At 28.8% G+C, this 20,108-nt stretch overlaps 1 long non-coding RNA gene across 1 annotated transcript; it reads left to right on the forward strand.

The window, feature by feature from the left end:
- Positions 1-16,412: 16,412 nt before the first annotated feature.
- LOC140442697 (uncharacterized) lies at positions 16,413-17,228 on the forward strand. The gene is made up of 2 exons (XR_011951116.1): positions 16,413-16,492; positions 16,779-17,228. It is a non-coding gene; the product is annotated as an uncharacterized lncRNA (long non-coding RNA).
- Positions 17,229-20,108: the final 2,880 nt, after the last annotated feature.

Below are 20,108 nucleotides of genomic sequence, written 5' to 3' on the forward strand. Positions count from 1 at the left end.
AAACGAAGCAATAAAGTTACAAACTAACAAGTTAACGTATAATGTTTTGTATGTTACAAAGTAAATTTATCTAACTTAAGTATAAAAACTTTTTAGAAATAAATAATTTTAACCACATACTCCGTTTGATAACTATTTAGCCTAACTGCCTGATGCAGATACTAATCTAGCCGAAATTTCAGCCAAATCTAAATCGTAGTTTTGTCTGACCGCCTGTGGAAGTGGACATGTTCGCGAATTTTAGAAAAATTGAAAAAAAGTAATATCGGTAGGTGATTCAGTTCTTGTTTTTAAAAGGGAAATCATACAGTGAAATCAAAGAGAGCTTGGAAGCTGTGTATGGTGAACTTCATCGTTAACTGAACATTCCAAATACTCTACTTTTGTTCTACTATATTTATATACACACACACACACACACACACACACAAACACACACATATATATATATATATATATATATATATATATATATATATATATATATATATATATATATATATATATATATATTGTTATGATGTATTGTTTGTTTGAATGATGAGCAATGAGTATTTTAATAATATAGGGTTTTTATCGCGGTTCTCAAAGAATTAGTTTGTAAGTACTTTTTTAAATTATCTTTATTATAACTATTATGAAACACACACATATATATATATATATATATATATATATTTATATATATATATATATATATATATATATATATATATATATATATATATATTAAACTTAGAGCTAAGATTAATATTATTATAAAAATTAATATTAAACTCACCAGTCTTCCGGGTTGAACCGCGTCGATATCCATTTTGCCGAGCTTTCGACATCCTCTCTGATGTCTTCTTCAGGGCTTCCGAGGTCTCAGTCTCCCGAGCCCCCAGACACTACTACACTCACTAGTCACTTCTAGTTCACTCACTAGTTCACTACTGAGTGAGTGAACTAGAAGTGACTAGTGAGTGTAGTAGTGTCTGGGGGCTCGGGAGACTGAGACCTCGGAAGCCCTGAAGAAGACATCAGAGAGGATGTCGAAAGCTCGGCAAAATGGATATCGACGCGGTTCAACCCGGAAGACTGGTGAGTTTAATATTAATTTTTATAATAATATTAATCTTAGCTCTAAGTTTAATTGTACTAACCGCGGAAATCTTTCCGAACATATATATATATATATATATATATATATATATATATATATATATCTAATCTAGCCAATGTAAATTTAAAATAAACTATCTTGAAATTGATATTCTTATAAAACTAATTAAATTCTATAGACAATGTAAAATTTAAACAAACTATCTTCAAAATTGAAACTGTTATGACACTAACTAAATTATATTAACAAAATTTTGTACCTTTCTTTCACTGAATGCCTAAATGAACTGTTTTCCACTATATAGATTCTAATCACCACTGAATGTCTTCGTACTTCGGTTATCCTTGTTTTTGTGAAATTATTTTTTCCAATTATCAGCTTCTACCAATTTAAGATATATTTTTCTTCACCAGCATTTATAAACCACCAAGCAAACCAGCAAAACAGCATTTCTATTTATTCTTCTTTTCAATATACCAATATCCAATTATTATAAGTTGATTTATACTAATCTCCAATCATAATATAATTTTAATTTCTTCCAATATACTTTTTTTAATCTTCAATAATTATTTGTGTATAATTATAAATGTGCATTAAAATATATGCATAATTTTTAATCTTCATTTAACTCACTATATTAAACAATTGGACTATTTGTAACTGATTCACTGACTCCAACTAACTTTCATATTTCTTACTAAACTGCCTGACTGACTATCTTGAAAATTCTGAACAATTGACTTCACTAACTTAATGAGTCTATCTTCTACTAACTTTCATAATAAAACTGGCCATCTTGAATCCAAATCACGGGTATTTATATCTTTTCAATCTTCCAGAACCATCTGGTAAGAAGTCATGTTCGATTTAGTTCTATTTCTTCTATATGGATGTTCTCGAAAAAAAATATATGTTGGATCCACAGACATCACCATTATTTCCAGAATGTTCGACCGTCAACAAAGGTCAAATTCTGCATTCTGGAGAATTCGTTAATGTTCTATTGATAATTTTGTTTACATTTAGGCTTTTCAGATCAGAATATATAATTAAATTAGTAACTTAACATTCTAATTTAATAAACTACACATTTTAAACAACTATAACCCCACTTATATTCGTAAAAATTCTTAAAATGACACTTGGAGAGTATGTATAGTTGTTGCCTATGCACATGGCTCACTTAAATATATTTACAACATTAAACTACAACTTTTTACAATTATTTTATGCTAATTTCTTAAAAATGCCCTCACATAAATAATTTTTATTAAATTCTCTAGTATATAACTTCTTAAAATAACCAAATATCTAATATTATCTAATGTGTAACTTATAAATTAATTTTTTAAATAATATCATTTCAACACCCCAAAATTAAATTTAAAATAAATAATTTACTTATTATTTTTTTAAATATTAATTTTCTTATCCACATACCTTAGTAATTATAATAAATGAAATAATTTAATTTCCTATTTTAATTGTTCTATCAAATACATCCCTGTTCGCTGTCTATGTCAAAGCAGAGAACAAAGGAGCACAGTTCGGCTATTCTATGGTCAAACTGTCATGTCAAATGGAACAATGGATGCTATGTATATCAGAGAATAAAATATAACCTCAATTAAAAATATAATCTATATTGTGTTCTGTTTATTTATAGACAAAATCTAGGAATTATTTCCATTCAACAGGCTTTCATCCATATGAATTGGTAAGTTTTACACTTTTTATAAAGACATTTACACAATCAATTCTGTATCTAACCCCAAATTATGATTTTTAGGGTACCAAACAATTTCCATATGTACAAAATTCAACAAGTATGATGTCAAATTTATTCACAACAATGAAATCTACCATCTATTTAACAAATCAAGTCTATTGAATAAAATGGATATATCAGTAAGCTGTTAGTGTTAAGTTTATAACCTAGATATATCACTACTTTTTGAAAAAATGTACATTTTTCTTGATTTATTTTTAGTCCAACTTTGTCTAATCTATTGATTATAATTTTTAGGTGTTTCTCATGATCTTCAGCAGTTTTAGAAAAAATTAATATATCATCAATGTAGTGAATTACAAAATGTTCGTATTGATCCAGAATATCATGAAGACATCTACATAGAGCACTGCAAGATGATTGAAGTCCAAATGGTACTACTTTGAATTGATATACTACTCCATCTATCTGAAATCCTGTATACTGTCTACTTTTTCTTTCTAGAGGTATTAACCAAAAACTATGCTGTAAATCGATTTTAGTGAAAAATGACATTCCTGTAATTCTTCCTAGTATTCCATCTATACTCATTGGTGCTTCAAATTGCTTTTCAGTGATCTTGTTAATATTTCTTGCATCCAAACATAACCTGATTTCCCCTGATCTTTTACGTACTACTACTATTGGATTTATAAAACGTGTGTCTGCCTTCTCAATGATTCCATCTTCTAACATATTATTAATTGTTTTGTTTACTTCTTCTCTGTATTTATATGGTATTGGGTATGATTTTGTTTTAAAATCTTTTTCTTCTTTAACTTTTATACTATGGATATAATTTTGTGCAATTCTATTTTCTTTATTGACAAGTCCCTTGTGTTGCTGCAATATGGAAACGACTATTGATTTATATTCTTCAGGGCAATTTAAAACTTTCATCATATCTTCTTCTTTACAAATAACATTATTCTTCATTATGTACTCATTATTCCTTGCTTCCAATTTTACGCACTCCACCTCGTAGGCATCCATCTGCTTAAAATTTCCATTCCTTAAATATTTACTACAATAATTATTCTTTACGTTCTCTTGGGACATTTCCCTATCATCAAAATACATTTCTTCTTCATAAACATCATTATTTTCTTTTAATAATATCCTATCAACTCTTATTCCTTCTTCCACCTCATCTTTCTGCATAAATTTAATTATTTGCCCTTCCAAAGTTACCATTTTTTCTTCAAAATCTATCTTTACTTTCTTCTTTTCCAATTCATCATTTCCCATTAATATATCAACACATAAATCCTTGACAATAAATCCTTGCATATTAATTTCTTTATTAAGAATATTAATTTTAAAATTGGCTAGTTTATCAATTTCACCCAACTTCTTATTATTTGCACCAACAATTTTAATTTTTGGAATCTTTATTATATCTGATAGTTTTAATGTATTAAAAATAAAATTCTCCGAGACTAAAGTACTTTCTGAACCAGTATCTATCATAATTTTAATCATTTTATTTTTGGCCAAAGCATTTATATAAATTAAATTAATAGATTCAATAATTTTCTCTTCATCTAAAGAAATAAATTCAGAAGGTTTTTCATAATAGCAATGGCCTAACTTGTAATTCAGAAAGTTTACTGCACAAAATTTTGATTATTAGAATTGTCAGATGGTATCTGACCACTTGGATCTGATGTCCTATGTCTTTCCCTACTATGACTTCTACTCACATTTTCTTGCCTTGTACTATTTCGTTCCCTGTCTTCGCAGCTTCTATTCCTTCGAACACAATTTACCTGTCTGTTGTAGTTAGGTCGCTCTGTATTTCTTCTATTGTTAAAATCTTGTCTATTATTATTAGTACTGTTATTAAAATGTTGTCTATTATAACTAGTATTGTTATTAAAATTCTGTCTATTTTGATTACTGTTTTTATTATTAAAATTTTGTAAATTATCACCATACCTAGTGTTATTGTTATATGATTGTCTATATTGTTGATTATCATTTTTATTATATTGAAAGTTATTATTGTTTTTTCTGTTGTTATTATTACTTGTCATATTGCCTCTTTGTATTCTTTGAATAAAATTAATAAAACTATCTATTGTTTGAATATTTTGTACAGTTACTGTTTGCACAACATCAACATCAAAATGTCTAGATACATTTAAGACTGTTTCATCCTCTCTAAGTGGTGGTTCTAAATATTTTGCAACTGTTATCAGTTTCAATGCATAATCTACCATATTTGATTTTAAATTTTGATTATACTTTCCAAAATATAGAATTTCTCTAAACTTAGCTTGCTCTAGTTCACCCCAATAATAATTTAAAAATTTATTTTCAAATGTTTGAAAATTATCTAAATCATTTTCAATACTAGCAAACCAAGTTGCTGCATTGTCATTTAATGTCACTCTAATATAATCTTTAATATCATTAATATTATTCACGAATCTTAATTTATGTTTTAAACTATTTATGTATACTCTAGGATGCAAATTTTTTATATTACCAGTGAATTTAATCCCAGTCTCATTTGTCACATTTAAGTAAGGTCTCCCTATGTCTCTCATTTGTGAAATATCATCTATTCTCTGTTCCACATTTCTTATTTGATTACTATTTATTTGGATATTTTGTTGTATATCGTCTAATTTTTTTTTCTGCGTTTCTCCTGTCTTCGTTAATTTTTACTTCTAAGTTACATTTCTGCAACTCTATTTTCTGTTCTATATCTATCTTATTATCTTGAATAATCCTCTTTACTTCTGTCCTCTCATTGTCTATCCTTTTCTTGTAGTCATTCCGTATACTTTTTATTTCATTTGCTACTTTTTTCTCTGCAGCTTCAAGTTTTTTATCCATTTGTTTTACAATTTTATTATTATTATCTTCTATTTTCTTTTCTAATTTTCTATAATTCTCTTCCAATTTCTGTTCCATTTTTTTCATGTCTTCTTTGACTTCTTGTGAATTCTGTTCCATTTTTTGTTCTATTTTTTTCATGTCTTCTTTGACTTCTTTTGAATTCTCTTCCAATTTTTTTATGTCTTCTTTGATTTCTTTTGAATTCTCTTCCATTGTCTTGTTCATCTGCATCATTAATGACATCAAAGCTGCCATATTAACATTTTCCTCTCTTTCTGGATTCATTTCTGCAGTATCTTGTGGAACTAGAACTAAACTCTCCTCTTGTATAGGTTGTGTTTCTACTTCCACAACTTCTTCATTCTTTTTGCTTCTTGTACCTTTCTTTACTTGAGACATTTTGAGACTTTACTTGTTCAAATAAAATTTAAAGTAAAATCTATAATTTTTGCTTTCTAATGATAATTAATTTAATTATATGAGAGCACTTATCTTCCCAAACTAATTCTTTTAAATAGAGAGCCACCGCGTTGGGTGCCAAATTGTGTTATGATGTATTGTTTGTTTGAATGATGAGCAATGAGTATTTTAATAATATAGGGTTTTTATCGCGGTTCTCAAAGAATTAGTTTGTAAGTACCTTTTTAAATTATCTTTATTATAACTATTATGAAACACACATATATATATATATATATATATATATATATATATATATTTATATATATATATATATATATATATATATATATATATATATATATATATATATATATATATATATATCTAACCTAGCCAATGTAAATTTAAAATAAACTATCTTGAAATTGATATTCTTATAAAACTAATTAAATTCTATAGACAATGTAAAATTTAAACAAACTATCTTCAAAATTGAAACTGTTATGACACTAACTAAATTATATTAACAAAATTTTGTACCTTTCTTTCACTGAATGCCTAAATGAACTGTTTTCCACTATATAGATTCTAATCACCACTGAATGTCTTCGTACTTCGGTTATCCTTGTTTTTGTGAAATTACTTTTTCCAATTATCAGCTTCTACCAATTTAAGATATATTTTTCTTCACCAGCATTTATAAACCACCAAGCAAACCAGCAAAACAGCATTTCTATTTATTCTTCTTTTCAATATACCAATATCCAATTATTATAAGTTGATTTATACTAATCTCCAATCATAATATAATTTTAATTTCTTCCAATATACTTTTTTTAATCTTCAATAATTATTTGTGTATAATTATAAATGTGCATTAAAATATATGCATAATTTTTAATCTTCATTTAACTCACTATATTAAACAATTGGACTATTTGTAACTGATTCACTGACTCCAACTAACTTTCATATTTCTTACTAAACTGCCTGACTGACTATCTTGAAAATTCTGAACAATTGACTTCACTAACTTAATGAGTCTATCTTCTACTAACTTTCATAATAAAACTGGCCATCTTGAATCCAAATCACGGGTATTTATATCTTTTCAATCTTCCAGAACCATCTGGTAAGAAGTCATGTTCGATTTAGTTCTATTTCTTCTATATGGATGTTCTCGAAAAAAAATATATGTTGGATCCACAGACATCACCAATATTTCCAGAATGTTCGACCGTCAACAAAGGTCAAATTCTGCATTCTGGAGAATTCGTTAATGTTCTATTGATAATTTTGTTTACATTTAGGCTTTTCAGATCAGAATATATAATTAAATTAGTAACTTAACATTCTAATTTAATAAACTACACATTTAAACAACTATAACCCCACTTATATTCGTAAAAATTCTTAAAATGACACTTGGAGAGTATGTATAGTTGGTTGCCTATGCACATGGCTCACTTAAATATATTTACAACATTAAACTACAACTTTTTACAATTATTATATGCTAATTTCTTAAAAATGCCCTCACATAAATAATTTTTATTAAATTCTCTAGTATATAACTTCTTAAAATAACCAAATATCTAATATTATCTAATGTGTAACTTATATTAATTTTTTAAATAATATCATTTCAATATATATATATATATATACATATATATATATATATATATATATATATATATGTATATATATATATATATATTTATATATATATATATATATATATATATATATATATATATATATGTATATATATATATATATATATTTATATATATATATATATATATATATATATATATATATATATATATGTATGTATATATTTATATATTGTATATATTGTTGTGATCTGCTTTATGATGTTTTATTATTAATTAACACTAATTTAATTAATCCAATTATTTAATTAATTGATTCACTAATTTATGCAGAGTCATACAATTCAATTACTATTAAAATTTCTCAGGGTGCCTTTTTAATTTTACTTTAATCAGTTTACTTTATATATCTCTTCTAGTGGATTCAGTATCTCCTAGTTGCTCATAATCGGGATAGAACAGGAAACGGAACTAACATTAAAACAACATAAATATGCACACAAATTATTATTTATTTTCAATAAGCAATACGATGAATGTTAATAAATAACTTTTTGTGGGCAATTATCTTTCCCAACAAACTCCTATACTCTAAATTTAATTTTAATTACAAACTATCTATTGATCTATTTTATAATAATATCTACTAAAAAAAATGACCATATAAAAATATAATTTATTCACAAAAAAAATAACTCTTTGAAACTTGGAATCTTAGTTCGTATGCTTATATTTGATTTTATTTTTAGAGTATCTTAAAATTTTCTTTCATTCAAATTATTTGACTGACCTTAAATTTTTTTACACCAATGATGTCTCCTCTCGATCAAAACCACAGTTCCTTCCTTGATTGATTATGTCCGGCTACCACCAAATCTTTCCCGTTCTCAGCATCGATCCAAACCGCATACCAGCAAACTACTCCTCCGAAAACACAAGCCCAAGCCTCTTTTGACCGGTATTCTTTATTCACAAATTCTCCTTTCTTTCTCAATTATATCTCGTGGACTATGCAGACTCAAAAGAGGTATTAATCTTCTCAATTTTGATCTGCTCTCAGCTTCCACCTTTTTCACTAACAAACGAAAACACTGGTACTCAGATTGACTACACGAAAAACACGTCTTCTCTTCTGGTCTGCCGGTAACATAATAATCTTTTCAATCTCCCCAGACAAACCTTCTCAACTCTCTCATTCCCCATCATTCCTTTTTAACCAATCATAAGCATTCATTTTTCCCATTTATTTTCGATTTAGAAAATTTCCAACATAATATTTAAAACAAATAAACTACTTTCACTCAAATTACTTTTCAGAAACCATTAACAATTTTGCCTTTTTCAACAGAAATAAGTTTCCAAATTCTTGTTATCTCATATCTAAATCTAATTCTTATTTACTTTCGAAAAATGCTCACCGCAAAATACAATTACAAGTTTATTCTTAAATCTATAAAATTATACGGGTTCCATTGTCCTTTCACTATTCACTCAGTCTTTCAAGGAAAACCTGTTCCGTCACGGAACAATGTCTTCTCTTATTCTAACTATTACAAATAAGTAAAGGGTTGTATTTTAACTTATATACCCGCGGTATATTAAAATAATAAAAAAACTCTTTATTTTATTTCTGATTGATAAACTGATCCATAACAATATATATATATATATATATATATATATATATATATATATATATATATATATATATATATATACATCCTACTATCATTTTCGCATCGATACATTATGCTTTTACCATCAATTTAGCATCGTCTTGCAAAGTAGCATCTGTATATCGACGCTACTTTACAAGACCTTAATAACATTTTTCCTGTACTTGTTACAAGAATTTTAACCATCTCATTGATTAGAGTTTTGATACCGTGCTGGTATATTAAAATATCCGCTTTCTCTTTTTATCCCTTACTGAAATATCTAAGTTTATTCCAGAAAATGTTTGAGTCTAAAATGATGGTACAGTGAAAATATTATATATATTTAGTTCAGGGTTTTACCGTTTACTCGCTGCCATTATATACATGAAAATGTATATCCCACTTTCATTATCAATCATTTTCGCATCAGAAATTTGGCATCGTTGTTGGATATAATATTACCCACAACGAAATAGTAAATTTAAGAATATATATATATATATATATATATATATATATATATATATATATATATTTTTTTTTTTTTTTCATTCACAAATCATTCTGGCATCATGATTGGTTAAAAGTAACGGGTTATGATATATTGCAACTACCTATTGTATCTTCGCTCCAATTGGTCCAGTCGCGACGTACAGCGCCTCAAATGATAGGATTTAACCAATAAAATATAATAAGACAAAAAAATCAAATATAGCAGCATGTCAAAAAGGCCTTAATTATATATCTTCGTTTCTATAAGTCCAATCGTGACGTACAGTATCTCAAATGACAGGATTTAACCAATTGAAAACAATGAAATAAAAAAATGAAATACAGCAACATGTCAAATGGGCCGTAGTCACGTATCTTCGGTCCTACTAGTCCAATCGTGACGTGTAGTACCTCTAATGATAGGATTTAACATAAAGAATACAATGGGATAGAAAAATCAAATGCAGAACAATGTCAAAAGGGCCTTAGTTGTGTATCTTTAGTTCTATTTAACAAATAAAATACAATGAGGTATAAAAATTAAATGGAGTAGCATGTCAAAATGGCCTTAGTTATGTATCTTCGGTCCTATTAGTCCAATCGTGACGTACGATACCTCAAATGATAGCACTTAACCAATAGAATACAGTGACATAGAAATCAAATACAGCATCACGTCAAAAGGGCCTTAGTTACGTATCTTCGTTTTTAGTGGCCCAATCGTGACGTACAGTCTTCAAATGAGAGGATTTAACCAATCGAATACAATAAGAAAAATAAATACATCAGCTTGTCAAAAGGGCCCTAGTTATGTATCTGCGGTCCTATTAGTCCAATCGTGACGTTTCGTACCTCAAATGATAGAATTTAACTAATAGAATACAATGAGATATAAAAATTAAATAGAGTAGCCTGGCAAAAGGGCCTTAGTTGTGTATCTTCAATCCTATTAGTCCAATCGTGACGTATAGTACCTCAAATGATACCATTTAACCAATAGAATACTACGACGTAGAAATCAAATACATCAACACGTCAAAAGGACCTTAGGTATATATCTTTGTTCCTATATATGTTATGTCAAAAGAGCCTTAGTTGCGTATCTCCGGTCCTATAGGTCTAATCATGACATATGGAGCCTAAAATGATAGGATTTAACGGATATAATACGATGGTGGAGAGAAATTAAACATGACGGCATCTAATAACACCTTAAACAGGCAGCAATAAAACGAATTAACGCACAGAGGTGTCTGGCATATTACGTGACAGGATTTAGCGAATACCATACGATTACGTCGTACATCTCTTTGCATACGTCCACTTTTAGTTAACTACTTAGTATGTATTCAGTACTTTGCTTAACGGTGTTGAGGCATGGACTCTTAAACAGAAGAATGTTAAAAATCTTAAAAGCTTTGAGATGTGGTGGTACCGCCGTATACTAAAAATAAGTTGGGTGGATAAAATTACAAATGAAGAGGTAATACGCAGAATAAATAACGATCCAGAAGTTATACTGAATATAAAAAAGAGAAAACTTGAATACTTTGGCCACCTGATGAGAGGACAAAAGTACACATTCCTACAAAATATAATGCAAGGAAAAATCCAAGGACGCAGAAATCCAGGTCATAGAAGAATGTCGTGGATGAGAAATTTAAGAGAGTGGTTTGGCTATACCACTAACGAATTATTCAAAACAGCAGTAAATAAAATTAGAATCGCCCTAATAATATCCAATATCCGATAGGAGAGGCACTCAAAGAAGACGATATGATAAACTCGAAAAATTTCCAACGTTCACTGTTAGACATATGCCTTCCGTTCACTGCAAACATTTACTGCTCCTTGACGCTGTGATGAGAATGAGATAGGACTTAATAAATAGAATGACAGAAAACTAAACAAGACAGTGTGTCAAACGTGCAATGCGTCGTAGAACGTGAAATATTAGCGTAAAATTATATGATGGCAATAGACGGTTCTTTAATACCCAGCAAACGACTCGCGTTGTAAAGTTACATAGGCGGGATCTGTGCGAGAAAAAGTCGATCATTCGTTTTATAACCCAAAGGGGACCATAAAATATTCGACGTTAAAATGTGACATAATGTAACGGTATGACTGAAAACACTGAAAACTTTTGTTTTTAACTGTACGTCCGTGAATGACTTACCATTTTTTAAATAACGCTTAATATTGCACCTTTTTATTGTATTTTTTTCATCTTTCAAGATAATTCTTATAGGGATATATTTATTTATAACATACGGCTTATTACGGTCTTATTACGGCTTTAAGATTATACGACCTAAATGTATCTTGTACCGCACTGCTAATTGAGAATTATGTTTGAAATGCGATAAGAGGTCCGAATATACGAGACACCAGTGATTCATGCCGCACTATTAAAAATCCGACAGGAATTTGCATTTCTATAAAAAAAAATAGATTAATTTGTTTTGTTTATTAATTTAGTTTAATTTAGTTTAGTCGAAGAAGAGTTGCAGTAAAAGATTTTTCTAAATATAGGATGTAAACCATATTACCAATGCTTTGTGAAAGAGAACCAGTTTATAATATTCCGGACGACGTAAAAACACCTTATTTTAGAATATTGGTCGATGAATTGAAATCATTGTTCAAGAAACGAATTATTCATGTGCAGATGTTTTACTATAAAAACATGTAAAACCAAAATCTCGATTAAAAAAGTTGCAACCAGTTACTCACGATGAAACTTAACCCTATTATTGATTTTACAAGTGATAAAATGGGTCGACAAAAGACCAGTTTTAATCCTTACAACATATAAACATCATAGTTGTATCTTGGTTTAATTAAATGAAAAGAAAAATTATACACAAGTACTAAAACCACAAACTATTCTCGATTATAACTTAATGAAAAAGAGTGTTGATTTCAGTGATCAAGTGGCTTCTTACCAAAGCCCAATACGCAAAATTCTGAAGTGGTACCGGAAAGTGACAGTGGAATTAATATTTAATACCGCATTTAATACCGCAGTAGTCAATGCTTAGTTGCTAAATAATAGAAAACGTAAAAAAAGCGACAACCTATCCTTGAGTTCAGACTGGAGTTCGCGAAGGCATTTGCAAATAAAGAAATGTTGTAACCCTCACGACCAGTTACACCCAAAAATACCATCTCAGGCAAAGCGATGTAGATAATACAAAGAGAAGAAAGTGTACAAGATGTTACAAAATTTAAGAAGAAGCGTGACTAGTAGAAAGGCCGATAGAAAAGTTAAAAAAGTTAAAACATACTCTGAAGAATGTGATGGCAAAACTGCAATATATCTAGTGTGCTTCATTGAAGCACATTAAAAAACAATTTTTTTTATACGGGAACTATTATTGAGTAAAAACGTATTGTGCCTCAAGTGGCCTTATAGTATTGGAAGTCGTAAGTTGACAGTTTCTAGTAGAACGCTGTTATTGTTAATTACCTCCGTAAAAGTGAGTTATAGTATTTATAAAAAAATGGATGTAAATAATATGCCTTCGACATCTAAAAAAGCTAGATGTGAACATAAACGTAGATTAAGTACTATTTAAATGGGAATAAGCCACAATTAAAGGTTAAAGTACGTTTATTGACGTTTCAATTTCCACTTCGGAAATCCACTTTCAGAAATCGGAAATTTTGAAACGTCAATAAACGTACTTTAACCTTTAATTGTGGCTTATTCCCATTTAAATAGTAATTACTTTAAAATGCCACAAGAAAATAGCTTCAGAACAATAAACGCAGATTGACCACTGCTGAATTACAATCATTGTTAGAAGCATCTGGCGAGGACGATGTAAATTAAATGAATGGTGGAAGTGACTCTGATTGACTCTGACCAAATATTTGCACAAAGTCGTTCAGAAAAATCGAGGATTGCGTTTTGGAAAGAGACAACACAAACAGAATTTAAGACTTTTCTCGGGCGTATGTTCCATATGGGGACAACTAAGATGAACCGTCTGAATGACTACTGGAAAAGTATGGGTAACTTCTATAATAGTATTGACTTGACTAGACAATTGCTCATAGCCCATATTAAGAAATAACCGAATAGACTATCCTTACTTGTCAAAGAAACTAAAATAACGTGAAGTGGTCTAAAAACTAAAAAGTCCCGTATTGAAACTGGTTTTTAATAATAAATTTAATAATATGTTAAAGTTTCTTTAATATACTCTAAAACTGAAAGCGCAAAGAATCGACTGCAAGTTACAAAATACTGGTAGAGTCATACTGTTTGGACAAGTACAGTTGTTTAAATAATCGCTTTCTGTGATAAACAGATTGAATAAATTGTAAAATATTTTTTGATCTGCTTGATATTTAGCACATCATAACTCATCAATTGCCATAATTTCAAGCAGCTATATTACCTGTCGTTAGGCAAAAAACAAAGTTATTAACATTTATAAATTACTACAAACATAATATCTTAGAGTTTACGGTTTTTTGGAATTATCTCAATTATTTATGTATTTAAATTTGGTACTTCTCTACATAAAAAACTTTTTATGGTCTACAACTTTTATTTGAAATATTTTTCTTTAGAATGTATACAAAACGTTTTATAAGCAAAAAAATTTTTTTTGCCTTTTAAGATTGTTTAAAAAAAACAAAGCAAAATTAACTGTACGTCTTTACGAATTTTTCGTCGGCTACCCCTCATACTATTTAGAATTTAAATTTCTGTATAAGATTTTTTTAAACTATTTAGCGAGGTTCCGTGAACTACTTTCTTATGGCATGGTCAAAGTCAAATATTATTTTTTTAGGTGATTAAGCCACAATTATTGGTCGTTAATGAGATGAAAATTACATTTTTAATTAACTAATATTTAACGTTTTGATTTCCACTATTATTTTACAATAACTTTATTTATTGTACAAATTATGTAAACATGTGTATACACATTTTGTACAAAAAAACGTTTTTTGAGAACGATTTCCGGAATGGAAATCAAAATTTCAAACATTTACACGATCACAACCAATAATTAAGGCCTTAATCCCATAAAACCATAATATTTATCTCAAACTATTCATCGATAGCTTTGACTAAACAGGTTGTAAATTGAAATTTATGTAAAATATTCCCCTACACGATTCTCTGGGCAAAAATATCTAGGTTAAATAAATATAACATCTAAACGAAGAAAAAAACCAGTTGAGACTGCAACTTGTGAGCAGGTAGTTTCAATGTCGTTATTCGAACTTGAACCAGAGCGATCGATATTTAGGTATCTAAAATATTATTTTAAGGATTAATACCGGCAACATCTATTGGCTCTAAAATGATGCCAAATACAGTGATTTTACCGCTCGATGTTAAAACGTAGGTATGACGTAAAAAATTAAATATATAAAAAAAATCGGAATATTGAAAAACCGACAACAGTGCCAAGTCTACAAAGGTGCACTAAACGAACATACACAATTTATAAATAGAAAATGATAGCAATTCTTGGTGATGCTAAATTACTGCAACGTGAAAAGAGTTTAAAAGGATAGCGGGATGTATATATATATATATATATATATATATATATATATATATATATATATACATAATTTAATTTGCCTTAGGCTTAATTCTGCAAAACAAATAACTTTTTCTTAATTAATTTTTAATCTCAGGGCTATTTTTTATCGTTAATTTTTCTACATGGCTTCAAAGTAATATCTATACTAATGCTTTTGATGGAGAAATGGGCAATGGGAAAACAGATAAATTTCTGATAATAAATTATAAAACAATTTTTAAAAATTACTCTCAATTTAATAAATCAAATAAATTTATATTATAACCAAACATATAACCTATGCTTTAATACGTATAATTAAACTTAAAAATTAATGTTCATACACAAATTATCAATACTTATTATGACTTATGTATGTACTTAAAAAGAAGAGCTCTTACTTAAACTTTATATTTATTATGAAAGCGAATAGCTGAACAAAATGTTGAAAGAATCAAATTAGTTATATTATCGTTACGAGTGTGGTTGAAAGTCCTATTTTATTGTATATCAAACTGACCTTTTATTTACACAGTTTTGTGCTCTGACCAGTGCTCTGACCATCTGCTGCTCGTATTCTTGAATGCTTCACACACTCCTGTTCTCCTCAGCTGGTGAAAGTCTCTCACACACACTAAGTTTCAGTTTCTCCAAAACACCTCCTGGATAAACACCTATCCCACAAGAACACACTTTATTACTAATCGAAAGGGTTTTCACTTCACCGATCAGCACCACATATATGCTACACCTGTTTTCCTTACTACAGGATGTAAATTCCACTTTGAACTGCTACTACTCCTTTGGCTTGTGTAACGTTTCAATCAACCAATTGAACGTGACACCAAGCTCCGGTTGGTACTTGTCCCCCGTACTATAATATTCCAAAGCGACCTCACTAAATTATAAATATTTTTATTAGCCGGCCCACTCTATATAAGCCGATACAAATTTTTATTCGCTCTTTTCAATCATATCAATTCAATCATTCGTAATGAAACACTAGTCACACAAATTGGTTAGTGTCTTGGCCGTATACACGGGTAAGTATCTTTTTATAGTTTAGGCCTCTGTTTTTTACTTGTTTTCTTCTGCATAGCAGATACTTTCTTTCTTGAAATAAAGCTGAAATTACTGTATATATGTACCTATATTACCTTATTTTCTTTAATATCTTATTAATAAAATCTTTTCCTACATATTTATTTTTATTAATGCCACGCTGTAATTAGAGATTTTGCTGAGATCGTTTTTCTCTGAATACGTGATCTTTATTTGTGATCGGGCTTTTCTTTTGGAAGAAAACTGATTTTTGTATGAATTTTCTAGCCACTACCGTGAGAAGCAAGATATAGCCAACCACACTACCGTGACGAGCAAGCAATAGCCAACCACACTACCTTGGGAAGCCAACAACAGCCAACCACACTACCTAGGGGAACAATCAGCAACCGCCCATACTACCTTAAATCGACTGATGCATCAGAACATAATTTAAAACCCATTTACCAACATGTGGACATAAGTGATTGCTATTATCTAGACCAACAACCCCCGACAGCAGCTAACTTTCACAAGTATCGGAACCCGTCCTGGAGAACTGAACTGCTCCTTCAGAACGAAATAAAGCTGAGTACTTTTTAATATATTTGATTATTTTATACCGGCAACCGGCAGAATCTTTGAGTCTCGGTTTAAAAATTTATTTTTGTTTCGCATTGATAATAAATTGAATTCTGTTTATTTTTATTTAATAAATAAATATACCTTTACTATGACTTCGTAAGTTTTTTTATTTCCTGTACCTTTCTGGGATTGGTGTGGAGAGAGAATGAACAGGGAACGAACCCAGGGCTGAGCAGTCGGGCAGAGCACCATTCTGATGGATGGAACGGTGGGCGTTTTTCTCTTGAATATCCTTAGGGATATTCGAAGAATTTCTCCCCTCGCTTCTTCCAGCAGTGTGGTGTTGCTTAACGCCCTGGTCTTAATAAGATTAAGACGTTACACTTGTTTTACAGACACATCAAACACTATAAACAAATTTTTATTTACAAGCAACTCTGCTCACTTTTACTGCAGGCTATGAAGCAACCAAATAACCAGTTTCTTCAGAACTTCAGCACACAGTAAAATCTCCTCCGTCTTCGCAAAATCGGCTTGGCGTCGTTTCGCTCTACCTTTCGAATTTACCAATTAGATTCCAGCGTCATACACTCCACACTTTAAATCCCAACCAATCACATTCCATACTTTCGCAGTAAACAAACTCGCTGTCGTCATGACCTTATATCATTTGGTATTTCCAATTTCATAAATAATTCATTCTTTTTATTTACAAGTCTTGATATAACAATATAATTAAACATCAGGATTATTATCTACCCTCATCTTTCACTAAAAGCTTTCTTCTTACTTTTAAAATTCTGTTAAATTGTTCATCTTTTGATATGGAAGATATTGATAAATGAATAAAACTAAATAAGTATTTTCTCTTTTAAATCATTTAGTTAAAAAAGTTTGGAATTTTAAAATACGATTTACTAAAAATAAAATAATAAAAAACTTTAAACGATGTACACGAATATTAGAGACAAAACTAAATATAATAAATTAGTTGAAAGTTAAATAATTTAAACTAATTTATTAAAAAGTAAAAACTATTATTTTCATAATATATAACTCGAAAAAACCATATAAAAGAATAAGAGGTTAAAAGTATTATAGGATGTCTTACACAATATATAAAATTTTCTTAATCTGCTTCATAGAATATTTAAAAAGTCAGGATATACTTACCTCACAGAAATAATGTATGCTTCTTTAACAACAACTTACCTAAAATAAAAATATATAAGTTAATTCAAACAGGAAAATTAAATTATTAAGGTTATTATGAAAATTATTATGTTTTGGATAACAAATCAACCAATTGATAAGAAAACTTCTTAACTGAACATAAATATATTTTTAAAATACATAAATATAATATATAAACATAAATAATACTATATACATAGAGATAAAGTACATAAACATATGTTTAAAATGTAAACAGAAATATTACATAATTTTTAGGTTAGATATGTTTTTTGAAAAATATGGTTTCGAATTAGAATTATAATTTATATAAAGATCTTATATTATTTTACCATTAAAAAAAGTTTGAAATTATATATATCTCTTCAAATACGTTTTATTTGGAGATGAACCTGCTTTCCACAGAATGGTACCGGGAACAGACATAATTTTCACTATTACTCAATTTCTAATCCACACTACATTGTCACCGACAGACAAACAAGATAGTCATTGAAATATTTTCCTGCAGTTCTTAGAAATTATTTCATCGGACCCTACTTTTTCGGGAATTATGTATACAGAGAAATGTATCTACATTTTCTGGACAAGAAATTGCCGCAATTATTGGAAGCAGTACCGTTGAACAAACGTCAGATAATGTTAATATTAAATGCTCAACAAGAATGCTAGTTTTCCTTTCAGGAATTCCTTTTTAATTTCTAATTCGAAATTTGTTTTTATTTGATATCTGAAACTTACCTTATATTAAAACATATTGTAAGTATTTAAGAAGCTCCTCCAATATGTGTCTGCCTTATTTTCATTATTCCTGTCAAATTTATTTTTTTTAATAATTAATACACTTTTTAAAATAAAACATATTGTCAACTTCTCTAACATTATTAGTTAATGTATATCTTTAATCATTATTCCTAGTGGATTTACAGCAGAACTTATTGGAATTTTTGGCCCAATCGGTAAAAGAATTTGCAAAATGACATTTTTATGGTAAACGCTACATTCGCAAAGTAAAATAAAGCAAAGAAAACTCCGAAAATTGGCTCTATGCAAATATATTCTCGCTTTGGTTGTGACAATATCGGAAGCGTCACTCGCTTCAAAAAATAAAGTGTATTTTATGATTTTTGATAAAATCCTTTTCGATGGATGAAAGAAATGATGACGACGAGCAGGAACGGCTGCTGATTTTTCTAAGTGATTTGTTTTTAAACTAGGTAGTTATATTTTAGTATACATATTGATTTAAAAATATTCTTATCTCTATATAGCTAAAAATTTATAATCCGAATAAGGTTTGCGTTACGTACTTAGTAAAAGTAGTGTACACAGGAAAATAATTTAAAGCCTTGTTAGCATAAAGAGATTAAGTTACGCATTAGCAGATCAAACATGCCGTCAACGAATAAAGTCGTACGAACACATGACATTCAAGAAGAACTTTTAAAAATGAACGGGGATATAAAAGGTTTAACATAAATTACTGGGAAAAGTAAAAATCCAATAAGTTTAAGATAGTTTTTACGTTATTATATTGGAAATAAAAATCAACTAAGATCAATAATATCAAAAAAATTTAAGATAAAAGTTAGTTAATCAATCAACCAATTAATCAATAGTGAATTTTTATTTCTTATTAAAAAAACAATAAAATACAATATTCTCTTTTAGTGACATTTGTTCTCCTTGGTACATGCTATCAGGAGGGTTGGCAAACAAATATTATTCTCCAATATACAAAAAATTACACTAAGCCCAATTCTTTCTAGCAAGGTCATTAAAATAAATAAAAAATAATACTGAATAAGACTTCGCTCTAGACTAAACAATAATAATGTA

The sequence above is a fragment of the Diabrotica undecimpunctata genome, chromosome 6 (assembly GCF_040954645.1).
Source record: "Diabrotica undecimpunctata isolate CICGRU chromosome 6, icDiaUnde3, whole genome shotgun sequence".
NCBI lineage: Eukaryota > Metazoa > Arthropoda > Insecta > Coleoptera > Chrysomelidae > Diabrotica > Diabrotica undecimpunctata.